We start from the raw sequence: 21073 nt of genomic DNA, 5'->3' as shown, positions 1-21073 counted from the left end.
GCACAAAAAATGGCTCTTTATTTGCCCCAATTCCAATAATTTTTTTACCTGTGCCTAGCAGTACAATGTGGTTTCAGTGGGTCCCTTGCTCTTCCCTTTCCACAATACGGGTGCATGTGCACATCCCCAAGAGGCCTGCTTAACCACCAAGGTAGCATCCTGCGTTTATCTACTTAGAAGTAAGCCTGATTGAATTATGTGGGAATTAGTAACGGAAATCAGGATTGCAGTGCACAGTTGTACCAATGTGCTTCAAATCCCTTTGTAGTGGGACTCCTCTGGAGTTAACTTACATGAGAACCGTATTTGCAAAGGCAGGCAGGCAGGAAGAAGATGGATGCTTAAGTGGCTTGAGTCAGGCATTCACAACAGATAAAAAGTGTGCTAGCAATTCCTATCCAAAGTATATACCTCTCAGCTGAGGCATACTTTGTATTTAGTCAATGTGAATATTTTCCTGTTATGGATCATTGACTACAAACTACTACAATTGCATATGGTACAGAAAAGGGTGAAATCAGAAAGAAGGAAAATAATGTCCATGCTGCTAGTGTTTCTCCTTTGTGGCACAAGTTTTAAGAAATTAAAATTAAATTTGATTTATTTTTATTTACAAACAACATTCGATCACATAAAATGTCTGAATGGAGTTTTTCAAAGAAGATCATGCAAATAGAAGCCAAGCACTGAAATTCTTACACCATTTGCACCAACATATCTTTTGAAAGCTGCAACAACAAAACTAATCACAGAAATAGGCTAAATGTAGAACATGATCTCTGTTTACAAGCAAGATCAATGATTCAAAATACTGAACTTTATTCAAGGAATAAGAATCACATCATTGAACATTGCTTTCTTTGGTTAAAGCATTTACTTCCCAGATATTGTGACATTTAAGTTTTTATTTTTTTCCCTATGTTGAATATGTTAATCTTGCACTTATAATAAACAGTGTTGTTGTTTTTATTTTATTACCAATTTTCCATCATTGGAGCTTTGCCTGATCAGGGGAGCTAGGATTTATTTATTTTTTAACTAGCAGATTCCACTGCCTAAAAAAGTTTGAAAACTCGTGCTATTAAAACAGTCAGGGGCCAGCTCTTTGCCTTTGTGACATGCTTGAGGCTAAATTAGGGCATTGCCCATGATGTCATAATTTCACCAGAGGGCTGGAGCCGAAGTCTGTTAGTTTAATATGTTTCTTAAAAAGAGTCTTTTTAAGCAGCTTTATAAGTTCCATAAATTACATGCATACACATAGATGTATAGATAGAACACAACTCCGGAGAAATAGGGCTTCTTAAGTTTAGTATTTTGTTCCTTGAAATGTCCCATCTTCAAATGGAAAATAAAAATCAGCTTGAGTTTTTGGGATAGGTCAGCCTCCCAAGTAGATCACACAGGAAACATGACAAGGTAAACAATTTGACTTTAAGGCCTCTAACAAAATCTTGCAAGTCTGAAATTACAAATCATGTGCCATCTCTTTATAGCACCTAAGTTAAGGTGGATTCTCTTTTAAGTTTTTTTCACTGCTCATTACTCAATTTTGGACTTCTTTCCCCCTTTTATCTGATGGTTCCCTAGGCAGCATCTCTTTACCTATCTTTTAAGTCATTCCCACATTGCATTATAGGTTGGCATCTTTTAACTAATAAATATGATAAACAAGATAGCCATCTTTCAATACTTGAAGGGCTATCACAGTGAAAAGGGAGTTCATTTGTTCTCCACAGCACTTGAAAGCAGGCAAGAAAATAGGTGGAAGCATGTTAGCGGGAGATTCAACAAGGGAAAAAGAAGAATTCTTGAGAGAACAATCAGTGGAACAGCTTGCCACCTGGAGTTGTGGGTGTTCCATCACTGGGAGTTTTCAAGAAACATTGACAATCATTTGTCCAGGATGGCATAAGGACTCCTGCTTTGGGGAGAGGGTTTGGACTAGAAGACCTCCAGTGTCTTCTACAGCCCTCTGATGCTATGATTCTAATAATAGATTCTAATAATTTAATAAGTTTTAATTACAGAGTGCTTTTATCTTACATTTTCAAATCCCCAGTGCAAAGATTAGACTGAAAAAATTGGCCCAGCCAATTGTGGAACATCCAAGGTTGGGTGCTGGAGGCCATAAGCCATGAGTTAAACATGCTTGCTTTAGAGGGCATCCCGTTGCTAAAACCTGGGAGTTCCATCTTATTTTAGCCTCAGATAACAAGATATTTGGGGCTGTACATGTGGTGGAAGTTGGTCTTATAAAATACTTATCCAACTGAGAAATTCACAATAGCAAATGCTTATAACGCATCATCGTAGAATCATGTATTGCTTTAGTGCATTTCAACATGACACCTACACCAGTTCAAAAGCAGCTCTGACCTATGTGGCGATATTGTCTGTGTTTGAAAACTGGGCCAATTTATTTCTGGCTCAGATGCAGTAATTTCAAGCCACAATAAAACTAGCTTTTTCTTTTAAAAACTGCTGCTCAGTTGAGCTTGAGGGCAATCCATTTTTCCTCATTTGCAGAAACAACTGCTTCATACTTCCTGGATTTAGCTGCCCCAGCCAGGTCTATCAAGGAGAAAGGTGACTTGACAGCTTTGCAGTTCTACTTCACTAGAACTGTTTGGATTTTTATTTTATTATTTCATTTATTTTAGCATACAGCCAAATGGACATACTGCAATATACAAAAATGTGGACAGAGGGGAAGTCAAGGCAAATCATTTTATTTCTCTTCTCAGGGAGAGGGTGAGAGGTTTTTTAAAATTATTCTAGGATTTGCAGCAGCTTGGAGACAATATAGTGATTGTTCTTCCCCGTTTTCAACATTGTCATGTTAATGGGACAGAAGACAACTGATTTTAGCAATGGGAAAGTAACTCTGGATTGTAATAATATATACATTCTAATAATTTTCTCTTAATAAAATAGGAGGAAGATTTTTTGGATAAGTTCACCACCTTGGATTGTTTATAAAATGATAAAGGGAGGAAATAATATACATACGTATATACATACATACTTCTTATGAGACAATGTCAATGTCCTATATATAATATTCTTGATTTCTGTAGAGGTGTGAAACAGGTTTTTCACACTCTACACAGATTAGTAAATGGATCTTGCACGTATTACTTTTTGTCCCTGGCATTGTAGCCATAGAAGAAATTTTAAATAAATAATCAATATCAATCTAGGAATTAAAGAGAAAATTGAATTTTAAATCAAATCAAAATTCAAATCCATCAAAATTTTATAGTGTAAAATTAGCCAATGTGAGAAAGTATACATAGGAAAAATTACATTCAAAGTGAGTAGCCAGATACATTTTTAAAAGGGTTCAAATGGCCAGTATATTCAAAGTTTAGTTTAAAAGCATATTGTTTGTTAGGAATATAAATACTATAATTCTGTTTGTTTCTGTTTGACTGATTTACCAGATTTTATCAGTAAAAAATAAAATGCCGCTCCTATTTATTAACTTTAGGATAAGCTTGTCAGATATGAGCATAATATTTCCATAATAGAAAATATGGTCTAATTCATAGTCCTAAAAACTCATTTTATCTGTTAGCAGCTCTGGATGATTAGAGAGAACAGGACTGAAGCCAAACATGACTGAGGGGGGGAAAAGGGAAGCATCAACAAATTGAAAGATTTACAGAAGTAATAATTGAAAAACAAGAATAAAAGATGAAGACCCTAAATCCAATCTGCCCAACAATATGTTGCGGTCTCTTCAAATAAAATGTGTGGGTGTGTGAAAAAGGATAAGATATCATTGGGTGGAACAGAAGTGTATCCAAATTATATTTCAGACTAATTAACCCTATATTAATGTCTTATGACATTACTCTTATTACATGACTTTGAATATGATTCCTTTTGGTTTTTCTTTTCATTGATCTTCATAATTGTTGAAGATACTAGTGATTATAGTCTTTGTAGATTTCCATAATAGAGAGACTGAAGTGGAATTACACTTTGAGTTCCTAATGACAATGTTGCTGACATCAATATGGCATCCTTACATTCCTGGAATCTGTTTAATGATACCCTTTTTATAAACTGTGGCATACTTTTCATTAAAAGTAATTCTAAAGCAAAATTCAATAGCAATAAATAATACTACACAAATAAAAAATATAATGTAGTACTATAAAACAAAGATAACTTATAAAATAATTCAACATTGTAAGTCAAATGTCTCAATGAAGAAATGCCTGGATTAAATAGCACCAATCAACAAACATTGCATACACCCACCACAACTGAACAAGGAAAGATTTCAGCATTCAGGGTGTCTTTAATGTCAAATGTTTTTCTTAGCAGGCCATTTTTAGATGATCTTATAGACAGGCTGAATCATTTTGAATAATTTAGTTAATTATCAGTAGCACGAGTGTTTTGGCCATTTGATAGAGATTTGATTGATGGGGTCCTGGTCTGTATCTAAAATAATTTTAAATAGGTCAAATTTTAACCTTCAAAGAAAGCGAACTGAACAATTCACCATGTTTCTTATCCAAAAATCCATCATTTTCATTGCCTTCACAACAAAAAAATATTTCCTTACATAATATGAAAAAGAATAATATGCAGAACTTTAAACAATCATTTTGACTTTCTTGTATGTATGATGAAATACCACAGGAATGCAAATTCACTGCAAAGGACTGCTGGCTGGTGTATCATGTATTCAAGGCATCTTCCTAGTAGAAACTTGCAACTTGTGGGAGAATTAGAAGTATTTTTGGATGAAAGTGTGCAGTTTATTCTTTTCTGTGGAAAACACTGGGGAATAGTTTTATATTAAGACATAGCAAGGTAGAAACCTTGAAAAATTGAAGACATAAATGTGTAGACCATATCATCAATTCACAGGCACTCATAGTGAGGGTGGCTGAAATTCTTAATCGTGTTCACCTGACTCAAATGTGGAATAATTTTGTTCAGGTAACTGGAGAAATCTGAAACTACATTGGTAGCACAGATCAATAATTGGGCTATAATAACAAGATACCATTATAAGTTACATAAACAAAAGTGGTAGATGTGTATTTACTTGGATAAGTGTATGAATATAAATAGATTATTCAGATAAAGTGTCAAGAGAGGACAATGTATTTTGTTCTGCTACATATTAGTAGCAGGTGTGGTGGTTGGATTTGCATATGGGAGAGATTTCTTACTTACAGTTGACCATAGAATGAAAATATCAGATAGTTGTCTCCAACCAGCTATGTGTATTTATCTGTTTTCTCTTTTAAAGTTTAGGCCTGCTGACTGGTAATTTTGAGAACCATAGTCTGGAAGATATATCAGATAAAACTAAAATTAAAGTGAGGACAATAGTCATCTAACAGGTGGTAAGTTGAGAAAAAGTGAGAAATATAGGTCTGCTTTTGAAATACTCATTCCAGCAGAATATGTTGTTCCATATGTACGTGGAATAATTGCTACCATTATCATGCAAATTCAGATTTGCAATTAGATATAGGTTTAATGCTATAGTAAGAACTTCCATTCAACAGCCCTTTCCATCCTAAGCTTACCAGAAGCAGAAATTTGACGTAGAAAATTCCAGAATCATCCTGAGAAGTTCCAATACTCTGGGAGTCTACCAATTTAAGAAAGGATATGCTACACCATGAGATGTACTGGTTTGCTAGTAATAAAAGAGCATCCCTATCGATACTATCATCTTTGCACCCTGTACTGTGTGCTAAAAGCTTAATTATTTGGGCTGTCCATAAACTAAGAATGTACAGGAAGACAAAACTTGATATTCCTCAGTACCAATATAATGAAAATATATTCTTAAGAACTTGCATAGTTTTTGTGATGAAGGTGACAGTACTCCTCTCACAGAAATTCCTCTCACAGAAATTAAATTTCAGCATTCTCTAATCATCATGTAGGCACATGCATTTTCTGATGCTCAAGCATGATATCCTTTGTATAGTCACTTGACTGATGGCTATAACTTCACCTGCCATTCTCTGCAATGATCTACTGCCTAAATAGAGAGCACAGTTGTAGTAAAGCTGGAAGAGAGTCAATTTGCCTGAGGCTGCTCAAGGAATCCACAGACACTCAGATGGTCTTTCTATCCAAACAAAATGCCAGGCAGATTGTTCATTTCTTTAAAGACCTTTCTAATATTACTATTCTCAGGCAGCTATGTCTTTATGCTTTGGTTTAAAGTATTAGTTGTGAGGTAATTTACTGGATTTTTAGAAAACGATATTCCACAATATCTTTTGATGAGTGAATGAGCTTGGCTTGGAAAATTATTGAGACATTTGTGAAAATCATGAAAAAAATTATTTGATATTTATAGTAGCCATTCTATATGTGGGACCCATGATAGATTAAATCATACAATTACAACAGTAAATAAAATGGGGGATATATCTAGTAGACTGTATAACTATAGTCCAATTAAAGATTACACTGATATATAAATTTGAAGAAAAATCAGACATCACGTTAATGAAAACTAGAAAAATATTAATATATTGGGGAAACTGATAATTTTCTCTCATCTGCATGGTGGATGTAGGGAGAAGTCATAGAAATGCTTCTCTAAAGTTAATTTTGTGGTGAGGAATCTTTTTCTTTGATACTTCTGTACCAGAAAACCTTAATGCAAAAGTAGTATAATGGTTAAACTTTGCATTTAGAATGAAGGGAGAAAGTTCTAAGTGCCCCTTTAGCTACTAAGATTACTGAATGCTTTTGACCAGTCACCGCCTTTTAGCATAATTTATATGCTGGGCATCCAGTGAGTGACAGCATGCACAAATTAAGATCAAGCACATCACTGAAGTTCAGCTAAAGCTTGTGGGGGGTGTTATCATACAAACAAAAGAAGTTGCCTTACATTAAGTTAGTCCTGTGATCTACAGTACTTTAGTTCATTATTGTCTCCACAGAGCAGCAAGAGTTTGCCAGGGTTTCAGAACAAGAGTTTCTCATCATTTCTATCTAATCCTCTAAGATGAAGGCTCTGAGAACATCCTAAAAAATCTCACTAAGTTCAATTTGTCTTCCTACCATCCAAATACACACAATTGCAATCAGAATTGTACCTTGCTACTATTGCTGGTTTGGACTATTGGGAGTTATGATTCAACACCCGGAGAGCACAATTCCTTAGCCGTACAAACAATTTTTCTTCTGTGACTCAGGGCTAAATTTTTAATCAATAATATTCTACTGAGTCATTAGAGGTTTAAAAAAAAAAGAGTAAAAGGAAAAGAGAGAAAGGGATAGAGCTCAGTGGTATGGCACTTTTCATGGAGAAAGTCTCTATGAAAGCTGTTTGTGGTTCAATGTGAGATTATGTTCTGGTAACCAGGAGATTCCTTGGCACTGTTCACCCATTAGAATGATCTGCTCCCAAGGACAGATGGACTCAAATTAGTTTCAGAGGGAGGTGGAAGTTGTTCCTGATGGGCTTTTGGATGATCTCTAGTGAAGAAGGATGGACATACTGCACAGTGGTGAAATCTGAACCAGTTTGTTCCCAGTTCACTATCCATGCATGCACGTCAAGCACGTGCTGCATGTGTGCATGCGCACCAAACATGCACTGGGCGTGCATGCACAGTGCTCACAAAACACTTCATGTTTAAAAAGCTACTAGTTTGGTCAAACCGGTAGTTTAAAAAAGCTACGATCTGATGATCAGCCGTACTGTGCGGTTTAGCTTTGCTAGAAAGCAGGATTTCCTGCCTTCTAGTGAAGCTAAATTGCACAGTACAGCTGATCCCCCCCCTCACTGTTCTACTTACCTTCCCAAGCCTCCTTTTGGTATGTGCTGCATACCAAAATCCTGCTTTCTAGCAAAGCTAAACCGCACGACACAGCTGATCATTGGATCATAGCTTTTTTAACTACTAGTTCGATCAAACCGGTAGTTTTTATCACTACAGGTTCTCCTGAACTGGAGTGAACCAGTAGTATTTCACTCCTGATACTGCATCTATCATGAATATTTGGTGGCTTTCATACATTTTTCCATACCATCAACCATAGTATCCAATTGATTCCCTGGAGTGATAGTGTAATATGCTGGTTCCTGTAGGAAAAGGAGTGGCAGAACCTGGGATGTAGTTTAAAAAGGGACTGTCCTAGAATCCCTATGTAGCCGTAAATGGACTAAGTGCAACCACTTTTGAGTTTCACTTACCCTTATCTAACTCCCAGCAGGTGCTAACCATTAGTTGAGAACATTCTTGTTCATAGACTATGTAGCAATAAATCAGTTTAATTAGAACTTCGTGTGTGGATCTGATTTTTTTACACCTGACAGTTTCTCTCTTACCTATGGGGCCATTACCATTACCATTGGGAATAATAGATCCCACACTCATCCCTTTCTATATGGAATTTTGCACTCCTTCCACTCTGAATTCTGAATCTGAATTCTGGCAAGCTTTGGATTTTAGGACCTTCCAGATCTGGGATTTTACATCTTTAATACTAAACAGATGGTGGCACTACTCCAAACAGACCCACTGCACAATCTGAGATTCCTTCTGTACTCCCAACCCTTCTAATGGAGCATGTGGTAGTCACAACTAGGAGGGTCTTTACAGGCATGTTACTGAAGGAGGATCACATTCATGACAAGGTGGGCTACCTAAAGAGGCGGTGACAAGGTGGGCTACCTTGAAAGAGGCGGTGGTGAGACCCCTCCTTAAGAAGCCCTCCCTGGACCCAGCTATTTTGGGTAATTATCGTCCACTCCAACCTTCGCTTTGTTGCGAAGGTTGTAGAGAGTGCCGTGGCGCGACAGCTACCCCAATACCTGGATGAAGACGTCTATCTAGACCCGTTCCAGTCCGGCTTCCGACCCGGATACAGCACGGAGACAGCTTTGGTCGCATTGGTGGATGATCTCTGGAGGGCCAGGGACAGGGGTTATTCCTCTGCCCTGGTCCTATTAGATCTCTCAGCGGCGTTCGATACCATCGACCATGGTATCCTGCTGCGCCGGTTGGGGGGATTGGGAGTGGGAGGCACCGTATATCAGTGGTTCTCCTCCTATCTCTCCGACCGGTCGCAGAAGGTGTTGACAGGGGGGCAGAGGTCGACCGCAAGGGGCCTCACTTGTGGGGTCCCACAGGGGTCGATTCTCTCGCCCCTGCTGTTCAACATCTACATGAAGCCGTTGGGTGAGATCATCAGTGGTTTCGGGGTGAGATACCAGCAGTACGCTGACGACACCCAGCTGTACTTTTCCACCCCGGGCCACCCCAATGAAGTTGTTGAAGTGCTGTCCCGGTGTTTGGAAGCCGTACGGGTCTGGATGGGGAGAAACAGGCTCAAGCTTAATCCCTCCAAGACGGAGTGGCTGTGGATGCCGGCACCCCGATTCAGTCAGCTGCAGCCGCAGCTGGCTGTCGGAGGCGAGTTACTGGCCCCAAAGGATAGGGTGCGCAACTTAGGTGTCCTCCTGGATGATCGGCTGTCGTTTGAAGACCATTTGACGGCCGTCTCCAGGAGGGCCTTCCACCAGGTTCGCCTGGTTCGGCAGTTGCGCCCCTTCCTTGATCGGGATGCCTTATGCACAGTCACTCATGCGCTCGTTACCTCTCGCTTGGATTACTGTAATGCTCTCTACTTGGGGCTCCCCTTGAAGTGCGCTCGGAGGCTTCAGTTAGTCCAGAATGCAGCTGCGCGGGTGATAGAGGGAGCTACGCGTAGCTCCCATGTAACACCGCTCCTGCGCAGACTGCACTGGCTGCCTGTGGCCTTCCGAGTGCACTTTAAGGTGTTGGTTATGACCTTTAAAGCGCTCCATGGCTTAGGACCTGGGTACTTACGGGACCGCCTGCTGTTACCACACGCCTCCCACCGACCCGTACGCTCCCATAGAGAGGGACTTCTCAGGGTGCCGTCCGCCAAACAATGCCGGCTGGCGGCCCCCAGGGGAAGGGCCTTCTCCGTGGGGCTCCCACACTCTGGAACGAGCTTCCCCCGGGTTTACGCCAAATACCTGACCTTTGGACATTCTGTCGCGAACTGAAGACACATCTCTTTATCCGCGCGGGGCTGGCTTAAATTGGAATTTTAATGTTAAATTTATTAATTTTTAAACGGGGTTTTTAGTGTATGGTAAATTTTAATCTCCAGGCTAATTTAAATAAGTTTTTTAAATTGTATTTTAACCTGTATATTGTATTGTTGGTTTTATCTTGCCTGTACACCGCCCTGAGTCCTTCGGGAGAAGGGCGGTATAAAAATCAAATAAATAAATAAATAAATAAATAAAATAAATGGTAGAGAGAGAAAGAGAGACTTAATTTCTGGCGTTTCAAGTTTAAAAAGAACTTAAGGAGGACTGATGAGAAACTCTATGCCTAAAAACAAAAAAAAGACTTTCTAATCTAAAAAGTTTCTTATATTTCTAAGTCTTAAAACAAGTCGCAAGCCTCTTTAGTCCATTTTTTTAGTATATTTAATTCAAAATGAAACACTGTGTCTTATCTATGAGTTTGTATGTTTTAAGTTCTACAAATAACTCCAAGTTACACTGATGTGACAGAGAGGCCCTGTCTTACAGTTCATGTACTGAGATCTACATCTGACTACCAACAGATCTAGTCACATACAACTGTCAAGCAGCTATCAGATGGCAATGATTTTCTGTCACTAAGAACATGAACTGGATTTGAACCAGTGACCCAGTGCTGAAGGCTTTGTTCCCCATTACCGATCTCCCAAACCAGCTGTCCACTCACCTGCACAATTAGTGTTTCTTCTAATAACTTACTCATATTTTAACAAGAGGATATAAGATTCCTCTTTAAGCAATTTTACATTAATTTTTTAAAAAATAATTTAAAAGCCCTGTGTGTATTAATTGATAAATGAATTAGCAATTTGATTTGCTGTCTATTTGAAAATTATTCATTTTGAGCACATGTTCCTGCAATATGAGTTCAGACTTATACATTTATATATTTCCCTGAGGTTCTGCTTTGCGGAAAATATCTGTTTGACCAGGACTGAAAGCTCAGATGACTGAGAACGCATTTATTTTAGAGATCTCTAAAAATATTTCTACGATTATATGCAAGAATGAAAAATAGATTTCTTGATAACTGTATTAATGCAGCTGTTCCAGCTCATTCCATTGCTCTGGAATTACATGTTATTTTCTGAACAGACTACTATTTTCCTTGAGAGTACTACAAAATTGTTAACACTCCAGGTAAGTTGTATATGTATCTTTAAAGATAATACAAGATTATTTTAATCATAACTGGTGGCAACAAATTAAGCCAAGCCAAACAAAACAAATTAAGCCAAAACAAAACAAATTAACCCATGCTATAATCTTACATGTAAATCAATCTAATTCCATATAGTATTAATAAATCAATTGTGGCTAAGGCACCAGGTTAGAAAGCAGGAGATCATGAGTTCTAATCCCACCTTAGCCACAAAAGCCAGCTGGGTGACCTTGGGCCAGTCACACTCTCTCTCTCAGCCCAACTCACCTCACAGGGTTGTTGCTGAAGGGAAAACAGTGTTGTATATATTTGCTGCTTTGAGTTAATTGTAAAAATAATAAAGGTAAGATACAAAGAAGTAAAATTGTTAGGCATTTTAAGGAATGTCAAGTATGTATTTTATGGTTTTAAAATTTGGCTAATCCAACAAAAAAAATCATGTTTATGTTTAAAAGGCTTGGCTATCATGTACAAGTGTAAAATGATGGAGGATGTTAACACATGCTATGATCCTGTGCCACCCTTATGTTTAATTGTTTAATATCTCTAAATTTGCTAATTTGGGTGAGAAATTATAAGATTGAAACATATGGATATGATTTTGAATTATATACTCCAAATTTGAAATATATTAATATATTAATAAATGAAAAACTGTATACTTATCACCCAGATTTACAATTCTTTGTTTATAAAGTGGCTCTTTATTGATATAAAATTATTTCAAACTAACAAATAAGCTTACTCTTTATTGATGTTAGTTATTCCAAACTAAACTATTTTTGTAATATGTTAAAATAATTGCTACCAACCTGCCTTCCATTGAGGACCTGTATACTGCACAAATCAAGAAGAGGGCCGTGAAAATATTTACAGACCCCTCGCATCCTGGACATAAACTGTTTCAACTCCTACCCTCAAAACGACGCTATAGAGCACTGCACACCAGAACAACTAGACACAAGAACAGTTTTTCCCCGAAGGCCATCACTCTGCTAAACAAATAATTCCATCAACACTGTCAAACTATGTACTGAATCTGCACTACTATTAATCGTCTCATAGTTCCCATCACCAATCTCTTTCCACTTATGACTGTATGACTATAACTTGTTGCTGGCAATCCTTATGATTTATATTGATATATTGACCATCAATTGTGTTGTAAATGTTGTACCATGATGAACATATCTTTTCTTTTATGTACACTGAGAGCATATGCACCAAGACAAATTCCTTGTGTGTCCAATCACACTTGGCCAATAAAATTCTATTCTATTCTATTCTATTCTATTCTATTCTATTCTTTATCCCTTTTTTCTTTTTCTTTGTTATACCTTTTCTCATATAGTAAAACTATCTATGTATCTACTGGTATTTCAGACCAATAACTGGCAAATTGGTAATTATTTTTCTTAAACAAGGATTCCTAATTCATGGTCTAAAAACCTTTCATGGTCCATAAGGGAATGACAGATTGTTCTTGTGTTATTAAAATATTAAAATATTTTTAAAGAAGACCCAAATCTTGTAAAACTTTAATATATCACAAAATTTCAAAACAGAATACTAGCACTTTTCAAAAATAGTTTTGTCTAGTTTTGTGTTCCATAAAAAAAAACTTTAATGATGTTATAGAGGTCCATGTATGAAAAGAATTGGAAATTGGAAATATTGCTCTAATGTTTTCCTACATGAATAGAGTTGAAAAAGAAGTCTGAAGAGTTTAATTGCACAAACCAATTGTCCTTTCTCTGAATTTCTGCAACTATATGTAAAAATATAATAATAATAATAACAACAACAACAACAACACTGGTGTATGTGTGGTGACCTCAGTAAAAATGTCAAGTTTAAACACAACTGGTGCATTTCAGCATCCCGTGCAAATTATGTAAATGTGGAGAAGCTAATTGGGTGTAGCTCTCAAGATTCTGGCAAATTGCCAAAGTGACCCCTGACTCTGTTCCATGTTAATAGTGGCCCTTCTAGAGTGCTATATTATTGAGACATTTCTTCTTGTTAGCTGAGAACAGCAAACAGCAAATACCAAAATGCAAAGCTTCTACAGAATTAATTCCAGAATTAATACAAAATATATAATTTTTTCCCCAAAATGAAGGTGACCCCTGCTGATGTAGAAAATCCTACTTGTTCATTTAATTTTCTTGGGGAGAAGACAATAATTTCCAACTGTCTAAATATTCAAGTTGACACTGAAATTAAAACAGGAATACATAGATAAAGAACCAGATACAGATATTACTAAGTACAGGGGCTATGAAATATGGAATGTACATTTACTCATTTATTTGGGAAAACATGTTACTTTGGCTGAGAAATGGCTGAAATCTAAATATTACAATCCACTTTACTGTAGTACCGATAGAGATTTATATTTCAGGTTCGGGGTTGAACTGAGGACTCCTTGTTTTCTTACAGATGTTGATTATCTAAATTAGGTAACATCATCTGTGTACTGACTGGATAATGAAACGCCTTCAAGAAACACCATGATAATAACAAGTAAAACAAATATTTCTGTTAGTAGGCTAACAACATTGCATCCTTTTTGTTTTCTGGACAATCATAAGCCCTTCCCCTAAGCAGATTTTGTCCTCACTATCTTCAATCACATACTGAAGTACAGTACTCCCTGAAACAAATAAATACCACTCTGTTGCATTAAAGATCTCACAAGGTAATATGATTATGAGAATCAGTGATTGCTGTTCTGAAGTGAAATTATTCCTCTAGTTTGCAGTGTCAAAAAAGCTTAAGCCAATGATACTCAAGAAGAATCAATCTGTCTGCCTGTTTCCAATGATATTAGAGATCAGCCATTGCTAAGGTTGTTGCATATGTCACTCCGGGGTAAAGAAAATACTGAATTAATTGCACAAAAATACAAAAATAAGCATGGCTGTTGAGAGCGCAAAACCAATGGTGAATACATGAGCTAGATTTATGCTTGACTAAGTCCTAGCATCGAAAGTGATCCAATGGACAATGAGTGGAGTGATTTAATCACCGGGAGCCTATTTTCATTGCATAGAGAGCAAAACTGACTTTTAACTCATTTTTAGTATGGTCTAGTCACCAAATTCCTGATTATTACCTGTCTTTGAGGCCATAGCAAAGCATCCGCCCAAATTGACAGCCAGTGATTCAACAAGTGCAGAGTTGATTGTTTTACTCAATGCTGGGTTGCACCAGTCAATGGGGAAGGGAGACAAGGGTCTTGTAGAGAGGAGGGAGACAAGCATTTGCTGAGAAGAGGTCATGTCACATCCTCAGCCTGGTGCACTTGAGAGCGCTACTGTATAATAGCAGGGCACTTACCTCTAATCATAGGCTGCGAGCACTTGACATTTCCATTCGAATTACATAAGTACCACTCTGTTATCTTCCATAAGCGCTTGCGTAAAGGAAACAGCAAACAGTGGCCCAGAAATGAAGGTTGTCATTGTCAACTTTCAGGTAGGATTATCAGGTTAACATCACTTCAACTGCAGGGCTTTTTTCCATCAGAAGTATTTCTGTTGAAGAGAAAGCCACAACAGTGATGTAGAAATGAGACATTACTATCAAACATTTGGCTATTTCCACTTCTGATAAATAGTGCTTTAAATTGCAGCTCTACTGTCTTACATTGTGCAGTGTGACTTAGTCTTAACTTCTTTTTCTTAATTATTTCTATAGACAAAACACTGTACCACGTATTCACGATCCAGGACTTGTCTTAAATGTCCTCTCATCAATTTGACATATGCATGAACACATAGACTAGACGGAAGGCCTCCATGAAATACTTGAAAGGAAGGAATAGCACATAGTATTATTATTTTGAATACCTGTGCAAAAACAGAGGACTTCCACAGTTTATAGCTGACCCCACTGTAATCTTCACTGCTGTTTGCTCTTGAAACACTATTAAATTTATGAATTGGTATGCTCCATGCTCCACTCTCTTTTCATAAACAACGCATTTCAATAAGGTATTATAGTGACTTACTTTTTATGGAAGAAACAGTAGTGATCATGGGGAAGGAGGGTATCAAGTGTGAATGATGAACGCAGAGTTATATCATTACAGTTGCATCCCCTTTGTATGTGCATTGGGTACGTGCCCTTTTCTCATTTTGCACCTGTGGAAGGACCAGATTTGCAATCTAAGAATTCTTTTTGACTTACAATTAGATCAGTAGTTGGAGGCATTGACCAATTTGATGAATCTAGCTGGTGTGCCAGATGTCACCTCTATTGGAATAGGAACTCATGACAACAATAACTCATGCCCACATCAATTTCTGATCAAAGGTGATGTAGTCTACTCTATTTGGGGCTGCTTTGGAAGACAACTTGAATTTTTCAATTAAAAGAATTCTGCTTTTGAATTCTTCAAAAGCAGCAGCTTATTTGCTGACAGGTAAAGGATGATTCAGCAGTGGTACACCTGCTGAATGCAGGCTCCATATGAGTTACCCATCTATTTCTGAATTCAGTTCAATATGCTGATTTTGATCTACAAAGTCATTAATGGCTTGAGTGAAAGGTACCTTAAAGTTGAATCCCTGCAATATCAACTTGAAAAAGGGATTCTGTCCCCTGGTGAAGTTGGAGGAATGGGAGCTAGAAATTAGTTTCCCATTATGGCTATCCTCATTTTTGGAAGAATATGTTCTCCAATAATAGATTTGTTCCTATATATCTGGTATTTAGGAAGGCACCAAAACTCTTCAGATTACCTCCTGTTTGGAGCCTTAATTTAATGCCTGCAATTTGGCAGTCCCAATCTCACCAGGCTCAAGGTTGACTCAGCCTTCCATCTTTCTGAGGTCAATAAAATGAGGACCCAAATTGTTGGGGGCAATATGTTGACTCTGTAAAACCACTTAGAAAGGGCTGTAAAGCACTGAAGCGGTATATGTAAGTGCTATCGCTATTGCTAAAGTAAGTGCTATCGCTATTGCTATTAATGCTATTGCTATTGCTACAGTAAGTGCTATTGCTATTGCTATTAATGCTAATGAATGGGACATTAACTGGGGTTAATGTATTATTATATTTAGAGGAGGAGCTACATTGTTTTATTTGGTTTGTGTTGCTTTTAAGTTTTTACTGATTTTATTGGTTTTGTACACTGCCCAGAGTTTATATAGGCTGAATAGATTAAAAATAATTAAATAAATTAATTCTACCTAATATTAACTATATCTTTCTTTACTGTGGAATATATTTGTCGATTGGTTTTAATTTATTTGTACTGTACTTAGTTTAATGTGTTGAATTGATTTGAACTGCTTAGAATCAAGTAAATGGGATATAATATTTTAACAAATACTGTAAATATTCTCCCAATTTTTTAAAGCAATGCCGTGAGGACTCAGAATTTTATCAGAATATCTTGGAAGGTTTCTTTATCCCTTTCTCTGTGTCATTTCCCAGGTCTATTTATATATCCCCAAAGAACACATTTTGGGGGTAATCACACACCTTAGAGAAAGAATGCAACTGGTTCTGAATCAAAGTCTTTGATCGCTGGCCATCAACACACCAATCAACCAGTAGGAAAGTATTACATAAATAGGAAGCATAGAATAACCAGAGAACATATTCCGGTAGAGAGACATTCTCCAAGGATGGGGTCCAGCACAAATTCAAAAACTTGGCAGACTAAACCACTAAACCTGATGACTAACCGAGATTGGATCTTGCAAAGTCTTTGTCACTGTACGCAATCAATACTGGACTACAAACAGGACATCTCATACTCAGAAATTTTTAAAAAATATAAAATCCTTTAAAATGTTCAAAGTTTTATAAGCTTAGAGACTCTCTTATTGAAAGACAGGATGATAGGCACTAACAATGTACAGTATAGTATTGTAATGTACAATATAGTTTAGATACCATAATAATAATGACTCAATTTTTGAATCTATTAATCATCACTTGAAGCATAAATAAATTTCCTTGATTTTTTTTTTAAATTACAGCCTTCAGGAATGTCTTAGTAAACTCAAACTATTGTATAAAATTAATTTTCTGTTTGTGTTATTTTTCACTTTGAGATTTATTGGGATTATTTTGTGTAATAATGGACTGAAGAACCCCAGGACATCTAAACTTTTACTAAAAGAAGGAGCAGACTTTTAGAAGGTCAATTACAATATGCAACACTGACAGGTTTTCTATATTAGAGTTATTTGTCACTTGTGTTGGTGAGTTCGCTCACATATTGGCAGCACAGTTTAATCTTCAAGGCTTGTGATTTTTTTTTTAGGGCATTCTAAGAAGACCAAAATTGCAGGACTCATGAATGAAACATGTCTAGATACCACAATTGCACAAGAGAGAGGATGAAAATACCTACAGTGTGTTCAAATGCATACACGTTCCCTTTTCAAATGTCATAACTTCAAACAATAGGAAACTTTTTAATGGGCACTTTCAGATTCAGAGAGAGAGATGTTAACATGAAATAATGCAACAGAGCATTTAAACAAAACCACACCATCAAAGGCCAGGAATATAAATGAAGATTCTCTCTCTCCCTTGAATATACTCTAAAAATGTTTCAGTTCTATTTGTTACAAAGATTGAACTTTTTCCACATTTTTCCAGTTATCTGCTGAGGGCTTCCTATTTGATATATAGGCAATTTTATATGCTTTAAGTGGTTAACAACAGGTTGAGTGAGAAAAATGTGTTATATTTATATTTAGAACTCTTAGTGCTACCTAAGATTTGTGTTTTCTATTATGTGAGTCTGGTGAGCTGCTTGGGGTCAAGAGGATTGTGTGTATGTGCTAACTTTGCTGCATAGGCCAGACACTGGGAACTAGAATGGCAAACCAATCATATTTTCAGTGTACTGAGGTTAGCCTTGAAATAGCTTCCATGTGTCCTGGAACCATTACTGAAATATACATAGAATATTCCATTATTTCAGTATTAAATGCAAGGTTACTAGAGAAGACCTGACAAAATGAACATAAGATAATAGAGTTAAAAGGTCTCTCTTGTCTTCTAATTTCATTCCAGGTATTATTCAAACTGCTTGCTTTAAACCGCAAAGCCTTCAACCACGTGGGAATAGAGTATCTGAAGGATTATTTCCTATGTGAATCTGCCGTATGCAGCTTTTCCTGACTTGATTCCCTCCAGATGTGTTGGAAAAAAAATGGGAGGGGGGTGTCCTGCCACATCTTGAAGACAACAGGTGAGAAAAAATCATTTTAAGATCTTCTCTAAACCTGTTCTTCAATCTCTGCAGAGATAAAAGGTTGACAGTTGAAGGTAGTGTGATTGACACAATAGCATCGCGTTTACAAAAGCTCTCTATTGAAAGCTGGTTTCCTGTTCTTCAGGAAATATGTTGTCATCATTTTATTTTAAAGGTTACGTTTACTTTTTCAATTGCTAGTTTTTGAAACCATCATTCCAATTTTTATAGTAAATCCCCCATTTATATTGTTCCAAACAAACTTTTCCCTCCCAAATCAGGAAAATACACAGTGGCTAATAGATCAGAAGTCAGTATGTATACCAATAGCAAAGAAGACAATTAACAGTGAGCAAATTGTCACACAATATCCTTAATTCTAGCACAATAAAGCACAATAAAACTTAGGAGCATCTAATGCAAATCAGAGCCGTATGATGAATGGAGATGCCACACATTCAGGCTTGTTTTATAAAAGCCTGAAAAGAAAATATATTATTACTGATGCATGCAAGATCATTGAAAGCGTGTAAAATAATCCACAAGAAGTAAATATGTGCTTTATTGGCTTTAGAAATCCCTCTGACTGTACCAATAATATTGAATTGTGGAGTATCCTTAGGAACAAGGAAATCCCAGAATATCTCACTGTCCTTATGCAAAACTTGCACGCTCTTTCCTTAAAGTATTCAATTTATATGTGGAATATATATTGAGGGAGGTTGAGATTGAAGAAGATAAGTGTGGTTCTGAAATTGGAGGAATAAACATAAATAATCTGTGCTATCCTAATGGTATTCCCTTAATGCCTGAAAATACAAACCATCTACAAGCTCTCATAATAAAAGTCAAGGAGTACATTGGAGAGAAAAATGACTTATAATTAAATATAAAAAAGATCAAATTAATGACAATAGGTGCAGAAACCAATCTCAGAACTGATACTGAAGTGGTAATTTCTACCTTCTAGGATTGACTATCAACATTAATTAAAAAATATACGATAGTCTAGCACTTGGTACGATAGCTATAAATGCCTGGGCAAAGATGCCCAGATGCTGTAATGTGTCTATACCTATAAATATCAGGATCATGCAAACAATGGTTTTTCCTATGATGTGGTATGGAAAGCTGGATTTTGAAGAATTAGGATTTTTTTAAAAATGATGCTTTTGAATCTTGGTATAGGAGAAACCTTGGTGAAAATTCCACAAATAGCCCAGAAAACATACCTGGCCTCAAGTAAATAGAAGAGCAATATCTTGGTACTATTTAGAGGTTGTATGTTACTGATTTCCTTTAAGTCAGCCATTGATGATATATGGTCCTTCAGATGTTGGGTAGAACTTACATATTCCTTGCCATTTTTCATTTGGTTAGGAAATTTAGTGATGAATTTTAATTGGGTATTCTTAATATTTTTAAATTTTTAAATTTAAATTTTAATAATCAGCCTTTAAAATTTGCTCTTTTTAAATGTTGTTTTAAATTGTATATATTTTGTTTTTATTTTGGCTGTACACCGCCCTGAGTCCTTCGGGAGAAGGGCGGTATAAAAATTTAATAAATAAATAAATAAAAATAAATAAATTTAGTGTATAATCTGATGGAAGTTTAGAGTATAATCTGGAGCAGAGGTCTTCAACCTTGGCAACTTTAAGGCTTGTGGACTTCAACTCCCAGAGTTCCCCAGCCAGCAAAGCTGGCTGAGGAATTCTGGGAGTTGAAGTCCACAAGCCTTAAAGTTGCCAAGGTTGGAGACCCCTGATCTGGAGAACTGTTCTTACATGTCCTGGCTTTACTAAACATGTAATAAAAATTTTCTTTAGGTGCTTGATATAGATTGAGGCTTGTTCAAAAGGAAAACATTCAGTTTGGTTAGAACCAGTGGTAGGATTCAGCCAGTTCGCACCAGTTCAGTGGAACCGATACCTAATTTTTTGCTGAGTTTGGAGAACTAGTTAGATGTGTTCCAGAAAGCTGTGTTTTCTGGAAAAGGTGTGGTTTTCGTTCAACTTCGTTCCAGGTGGGGGGGTGTTACCATCCCAAAAGTCCAAGAGAGGAGCGATGGAAACCTTTGATCATGTCACTTAAGCAAAAACTGTCTCAGGTGGTAGGAGCAGAGCCTGCACTTAAGGCCAAAGCGCCAGCAGAGTGGCAGAGGATCGGGGAGGGTGCTGAAGCGAGCGGGCATTCTGTCTGCAGTGCCCATGCCGGCTGCCCCTTTCTGGCCAGAGCTGGCATGCCACCGCATTTAAGTGCCGGTAGATGCCAGCCTTCCCTCCACTGGGCCTGGGCAACTGCTTGAGAGAGATGGGCCCGTTTCAGTGCCTGGCACCCAGATGCCCTCGCTTTCCCCCAAGCATTTCTTTTCCCTACCTGATTTCCAGGTCCATCGCGTTTCTTCATTGCACTTCTCACCTTCGTGTGCAGGGAAACAAGAGTTTGTGGGACTAAAAAAAAAAGTTCAATCAATCAATTCTAACTTCTTGGAAAAAAAGAAGATCTTGTAAAGTTGGAATTGATTGATCGAACTTTGTTTTTTTGTCCCACAAACTTGTTTCTCTGCACGCGACGGTGAGAATTGCAA

The 21073-nt window shown here is 37.1% G+C and overlaps 1 protein-coding gene across 1 annotated transcript in view; it reads left to right on the top strand.

The window, feature by feature from the left end:
• The window catches only part of MGMT (O-6-methylguanine-DNA methyltransferase), a 248464-nt gene extending 229905 nt beyond the window's left edge, over window positions 1-18559 (top strand). Inside the window, exon 7 of the mRNA XM_058188752.1 lies at window positions 18303-18559. The gene's annotated coding sequence lies outside the window, so the exon portion shown is untranslated. The remainder of the gene's footprint in view (window positions 1-18302) is intronic.
• Window positions 18560-21073: the final 2514 nt, after the last annotated feature.

Source organism: Ahaetulla prasina, chromosome 6, assembly GCF_028640845.1.
Source record: "Ahaetulla prasina isolate Xishuangbanna chromosome 6, ASM2864084v1, whole genome shotgun sequence".
Classification (NCBI taxonomy): Eukaryota; Metazoa; Chordata; class Lepidosauria; order Squamata; family Colubridae; genus Ahaetulla; species Ahaetulla prasina.
This window is presented reverse-complemented; position numbering and strand designations above follow the sequence as displayed.